Source organism: Microtus ochrogaster, chromosome 6 (genome assembly GCF_000317375.1).
Source record: "Microtus ochrogaster isolate Prairie Vole_2 chromosome 6, MicOch1.0, whole genome shotgun sequence".
Classification (NCBI taxonomy): Eukaryota; Metazoa; Chordata; class Mammalia; order Rodentia; family Cricetidae; genus Microtus; species Microtus ochrogaster.
In genome coordinates, this window is record NC_022013.1 from 37,556,626 (window position 1) to 37,563,720 (window position 7,095).

A 7,095-nucleotide genomic window follows, 5' to 3' on the forward strand; every position below is an offset into this window, starting at 1 on the left:
CTCATTACGGTGTTAAGCGAAGCCACCTGCCAGATGCTATGATGTGTCATTGGGCACCTGTTCCCATCTGTGCCTGCTCCTCTCAGTCTCCTGCTTCTCAGTAATTGGAACTAGCATTCTTTTTTTTTTCCTCAAATAAAATACTCAGCTTTTAAATTCGCCAATTTTCCTTCACCTTTTTACATTCCATAATCAGTTCCTGTTAACTCTACATTTATAGTATAACCACACTCCACAGTCATGTTTAATCCTCTAACACAAGCAATCATCTTTCCTCCCAGGAGAAGTACAGGCTTTCCCTATGGGGTTGTTTGTTTTTTGTGGAACACACACAAAAAAAGGTAACTTGAACAATTCTTCGACACTGGAAACTCAACTTTCAGTCCCACACTTGAAATTTTCTAGTAGGTTATTAAACCATTAAAAATACAATTCAACTCTTCTGCAGTGGCACGCAAGAGCTGGTATCATCAACTTTTGGCAACATTTCTCCTAGCGTCTGAAGCACCTTTTTTTTTGTTTGTTTTTGTTTTCCAACTTCTACAATTCCCTCTTGTATTTGCTTATTTCTTTGTTACTTGAAAAACAATCCAAGTCCATTATGGTGTATTCAAAATGCGCCTTCTACATATTCTTCCTCTTTATCACAGTTGAGTTAATAAATCATTAAATTTTTAGTGCTAAGTGCTATATTCTCACTACCTTCCTTAAATACACAACATCTAAACTATGATACTTAGTATCATTCTCAATTGTTACCACAGTACTCGTTTTATTTACAATATTTTGAAGTATATTGAGATATTTCTGAATATTTCTTGCTTATTCCTTTTCTCATGTATAAATTTTTCTTTATTAACTTAACAAAGAAAAGGGCTGGAAGGGTCAAAGTAAAGACATTTTTTAAATTAGTTAAGCAAAGTTAAATATCTTAAAATAATTATCCTTGGGGCTGAATATGAAGAAAAAACAACAACATACACAAGACAATTAAAATTACCTTTATTTTCATGGCCAGAAGATAATTCTGAAAAACCAAGCCAGTAACCACATAATACCCACCAGTATTAGTCTATTACTGTCAGAACAAAATATTCATTCCACAAACCATTTTTCACTAATTTTAAAAGCTTGTATTTTGTCAGTGTTCTCTAGTATTGAGAAAATATTGTAGAAGCAGAAAAATATAGTAAAGGAATAGTAAGCTATGTTTTGATTGGAAGAAGAGGAAGATTTTCAAAACTAAAGTCATAAAAATATGCATTGATCCCCAAAACAAAATCAGAAATTGAATATCCTTCAAATTGTCTACTTTCATTTTTTATCTCATATGAATATCTGACTAAGGAAAGACAGGGCCATAAAAAAGTATACTGAGTGATTACACTGAGTGATGGACTTGGGAAAAGAATAATAGTTTCTAAGCACACAAGCACAGTGGACTATCACAGATGGTTTTGCACACCAGTCAGATTTGTCCCATATTACCATAGATTTTTCTTTGAGCAACAAGAACTTTGTTGATGAATCTGCTTTATTGAAAGTTATGATAGCAAATACTTGACTAAATATATATTAGATATGTAACATTTTCTAATGATCTTAAATGATTACTAAGCCTTAGATATATATCCCTGTATGTACTAGATACATTCCAGCCAAAGCAAAAAACACTGTTTTCCAGTCTTGGAGAAAGGACTTACTTAACACAAGTATGGTGTTAAATGTGCTATTATCTGAATGTTTAAAATTATTTGAGACTTTTATTCATTCTTGGGTGTAGAAACAAGTAGTGAATCGACAAATTCTGTTCTGAAGACTTCTGAAGAATTTTTACACTTTTTGAACAAGCAGATTAAGGAGGAAAATACTTGCCAGATCAAATCTTCAGCATTCATGAGACATCTCTATTTTATAAATAGAGTGTGTGCCTGAAAGAACAGTTACCTATCAGGAGCCCCGCTGAAAGTCTGCTATAAATATGTCAAGTACAAGATTTAAAAATTCTGCTTGAAGGAAGTGTTGCAGCTACAAACTGAAAAACTGATTTAGCAGAGTGTGAGAACTTTCAAGCATGGAAGCCCTGTCATGGCCCTGTACTGCAGAAGCAGTTGGTCAGTGGTTCTCCACATGAGTAGCAACACTGTTTGGAGTTGAACAACCTTTTTGCAGGGGTCGCCTAAGACCATCAGAAAGCATAGATATTTACACATGATTTATAACATAACAAAATTATAGTTATGAATCAGGAAAGCAGCAATAAAAACAATTTTAGGGTTGGGGGTCGGCACAACATGAGTAACTAATAGTATTAAAGGGTTTCAGCGTTAGGAAGGTTGAGAACCACTACAGTGGGTGGTAATGAATGACACAGCTCCTTTTCTTAGATGCCACTTATATTGTTGTGGACCAGAAATTAACAAAAGCCATTTGAATAAAAACATACCTTTTGTTTTAAGTATTTCTAACGCTTTGTGCATTAAGTAAAAAAAAATATTAATACCATTATTCTAAAGCCTTTTTTTCATCAAAATATTTTTGTTTCAATCAGTGGCTCAAGAAGTTATAACTTTCTTTTCTTTTTCTCCCTTTTTATTAGATTCTTTTTTTAAAAAAAATCCAAATTCCCACTCCTTTTCTTCCTCCCGTGTCCTCCTCACACCCTCCTACCTGACCCCACTCCAATCCTAAGAGAGGGCAAAGAAGGTCCAAGGTCCTCCCCACTACATTGAGGCTGAGCAATTTATACACCCAAAGAGAATAGGATCCCAAAAATCTAGTAGATGCAGCAGAGACAAACCCCAATGCCACTGGCAAGAAGTTACAACTTTCAAATCTCCTCCAAAAGGAATCTATGCAAAGGCTGGTTTTGCAATATAGGAAGGGAATGTTCCAAATCCAAAAAGATTCTTACATCAAGAATGCGACTTAGCTTTAGAATAATATCACCTAGGAATATTTGAGTCACACCTGGTGGGAAACAGCAAAAGTTTGTTCGTAATTTTAAAAGATTTTTCAAAGGTGAAATTGTAAAACACGATAAGTCTATGGGTAAAAAGACAATGTTAAGCACTCTGTGGATTTTGATAACATTCAGGAGTTCCCAAGGGTGACTCTTGAGGTACACAAAAATAAATTAAAGCGAGTAATTTTTTAATTAAAAGAATGTTAAGGCATAAGGATATGAAGATTTTGAATGACCATATCATGTGTTAGAACTGAACATGAGTCAATACAATAAAAGTCTATAGACTATGTTAGACTAATGTTAATTTACAATGAAAAAAAAACCTTTAAAATAAACTTAGTTCACCCTAAATTTCTAGTGTCATTGCCCAGCATGACATAACTACTGACCTAGAAATCTGAGTCAGAGTATGCGACATAAGCAACAGAATTCACTTTTGTCTTATATAAGAAAAGCTTTTACTGTGCTTTTTTTGTTTGTTTTTTGTTTTTTTTTTTTGTTTTAGGACACTTATTTGTTGAAAATAAAAGCATGCCATATAGATTTATTAAAAGAAACATGTTACAGTACATAGCCTGGGTGTGAATTAGATCATGCATGAGAGCTGTGTGAGAGACTCTCAAGAATGTCTGCGCAATGACAAGATTACTTAGTGATTCATTTCTCAGAGACAGTACTAAGCGATACACAGTCATATGCATTTGTGGGATATCTATTTGGTTGGAGAACACATTTTGCATATTGTAAGACCTCATCTTTGCATTAGTTTGCAACAAAGTAACATAAAAAGGGATTTCAATGAATGCACAAGTATCAGTGGAAGCAGTTTTTAACGTAAATGAGATGAAAAAAAAGAGTCAGTATGTTACCCCAGAGTGCTCAAATATCTTTAAATAGTGAATTGAAGGGCAGTGACAAAGAGGCAAGTGAAGCCCTGTGCTGAAGTCTGCCTCCCACCATCAGTCTTAGGGAAGCTGAATCCTTCTCACTGCTACAGGAAGAGAATACACCTTTGTTTTTTTTGTTTTTCTTTTCAGGAATTACATGATGAAATAAATTGTTTGCCAATTGTCAGTCTATCACTGTAACATGATTTCTGATCACAGATAGATCCCGTTTACTATCTTTTGGTTGAAGGGGGAAAAAAAAACCTGCATTTTTCCCTTAGCCAAGGCTTTTCTTCTCTGTCAGTCATAAACATTTGCCTTTAGAAACATTGTAGTGTATCTAGTAGAATACATTTTTTAAAACCATTTCAGAGAATAGTTGAAGAGAGATAATCCCTCAAAGAGTAGTGCAAAGATCAGATTGGAACAATAATTGTTTTGACACATAAAAAAAGACGGTGACCATGGTTAATAATTACAGAGGGTCTGTTTCAAATTCTGAAAGCAGTAGATTTCAAAAGTTATCATTACTCAAATAATAACAAACATATGAAATGGCAAATACATTAATTACATTATATACTTACTACAAGTAAACCTATAGTAATACATTACATTGTACCCTATAAATTAATACCATTCATATAGTCTATATAATAAAAACACAAAAGTCGTCAAGAAATCATGTTGAGTAAAAAAAAAGGCAGTAGCACACACTAGCATATGAAATGAAATGAAGGAAATATTTTACAGGAAAAAAAAACTTTAAAGGTCTCATTTGTGTGGTTGTTAAACAGGTTAATTTAATTAGCTCCAGTGAAATTTAAGGATGAGAGCAGATGAAATTAAGGGTGAGCATGATTACTGAAATCTCTGATGAAACACACTGACATTTTAATTGTCCTTCATCTTCCTTGACATTCTTTGAATAAGGTGTTTGGGAGCAATTTCTGTAAGGCGCCAGAGAGTGGACTGTCTTGCAGGACATGTGAGTTTTGTCACGGCAGAATTGGAGTTCCAGCCAATATGGGAATACAGTACTTTGGCAGTGTTCCAAATCAACTATAGAGTAGGAAGCTGTCCAAAGATGGCCTGGGCTTGAGATTTTGCTGGCTAATGCTTTAGACCATAATGATAGCAATTGTGATTTTACCATTGTCTTTTTCTTAACTATCCAATGAAATTATTGCTAAATTATTTGATATTTAATAACTCTGAATCAATTTGAGTTAATGTCAGCTAACACAAACTTATTTTTTTTCAATATAGATGGAGAAAAATGAGTTCGAATTGTTACTGTATCTAATTGCTTGTTACTGTCTCTAATTTCTAACCATTTGGATAGTTATTATTCTAGTTTAGGTTATCATTGCTGTGGTGAAAACCTATGTCCAAAGCAACTTTAGGAGAAAAAGGTTTATTTAGATTATATTTCCATATCACAGTTAGTCATCAAAACAAGTCAGGACAAGTGCTCAAACGGGAGAGGAATCTAGAGGCACGAGGTGATGCAGAGGTCATGGAGAGGTGCTGCAAATCGGATTGTTTCCTCTGGTTTGGTCACTCTGCCTTCTTATAGAACAATTAGCCCAGGGTGGCACCATTTCCAATGGCCTGAACCCTCCCCAACCCATCACTAAGAAAATAACCTACAGATTTTCTGAAAGAATGATTTTACTGAGGCATCTTCCTAACTGAGGTCCCCTCCTCCCTGGTGACTACAGGTTGTTGACATAAAACCGTTCAACATAGTTAACTGAAGAAAACAAACAGCAGCACATCAGACTCCAGTTTATATGGCCAGGTACTTCTCAGCCAACACTTCAAAGAAATCGTAAGGATGGTTGAAACTTTTGTTTACAGATTATTATCGATAATCAATATTTAATAATTGTCCCTGTTCATTTCTGATCCATGACATCTCCACATATTCTTTTCATTTCATTAACTTTCCTCCCTTCTTCTTTTAACAAAGGATTCAGTCCCTGATAACAGCAACAAGTGTTTGGTAATAGGGTTCTCAGCTACATGACAAGAACCTTGGCATTAATTATAACTATTTATTCTAAATTCTTCCGTTTTCTCAGCTATGAGGCTTTCTAAAGGACTGCCATGATTCTGTGTACTCCTTTAACCTCCTTTGAGCCTTTTATTGATTTCCACTTTTCCTCTTTAAAGTTATTTCATTTATTTGTTTAAGAGTTGTTTAATGTCTCCCTGATTGAGAAAAAAAAAACAAAACAAAAACAAAAAACAAAAAAAAAACCAACCCCTCAGTTGTGGAGATCTAGGTAATATTTAATTTCTGTTGGCTATACATGACATGGATTTTCTAAATGCAATGCATAATAGATTTTGAGTAGACCAAAAATAATTAAAAGAATGTTTTCATCTCTATGTATTAGATGATTCTTGGGCTACTGGATGGTTTTAGACCTCGGTAAGTTATTTACTTGTTTACAGAAAATATCATCGAGCTTTTAGCTGTCTTTCTAATTCATGCTAGTATTGCTGGGTCAACTCCTAGATATTTATAACTGCTGGAGAAGAAAAATAAAAATGAAAAATCTGATTGTATTAAATTCCACTGCCAATTCTCGTTGACTGCTAGTAGCTTTTTAAAGCATTAAGGGGAGAAATAGCCCAAGGTGTTCAGCTAAAGAGTGATGCTTTGGAAAATCCATGACATTTGGGGAGAGGAAAGGGTGGACAATAATGCACATTCATTTTATTGCACTTCTAAGATGTATAGTTCTGAACACATTTATCAAAGTGCTAGTGTATAAATAGCAGCAATCCTTTTTCTTCTACAGGCCAGCGAATATTGACTTTGATCTCCCCATTCTTTCATCTTTCTGTTAGAATACAGATGCCGAGTATATTTCATTCTTAATACCTACTATGAATATGTAAGTGCTTTTCTTGATCAAATTCTTAGACGAAGAAGTCAAATGTTGAGTATAAAAATAATAAACTATGTGTTTGAATTCTATTGTTTGTTAAATCGAAAATAGCAAAAAGTTGTAGGGAAAACAAATATTTTCTGAAAAAAATACAAATAGGATATGTAAAGCAATAGAGTGACAGTAAAATTGCATTTTTATCAGGAAATCCTTGGATACTTTACTAGCATGATGTTATTTAATGTAAATGGTAATGTTTTAATGGCTACCTGTTGGATATTCACCTTGCTTCATTGTAGACGTAAGTCACAAACGATGCCACAGCAGTTTGGAATTA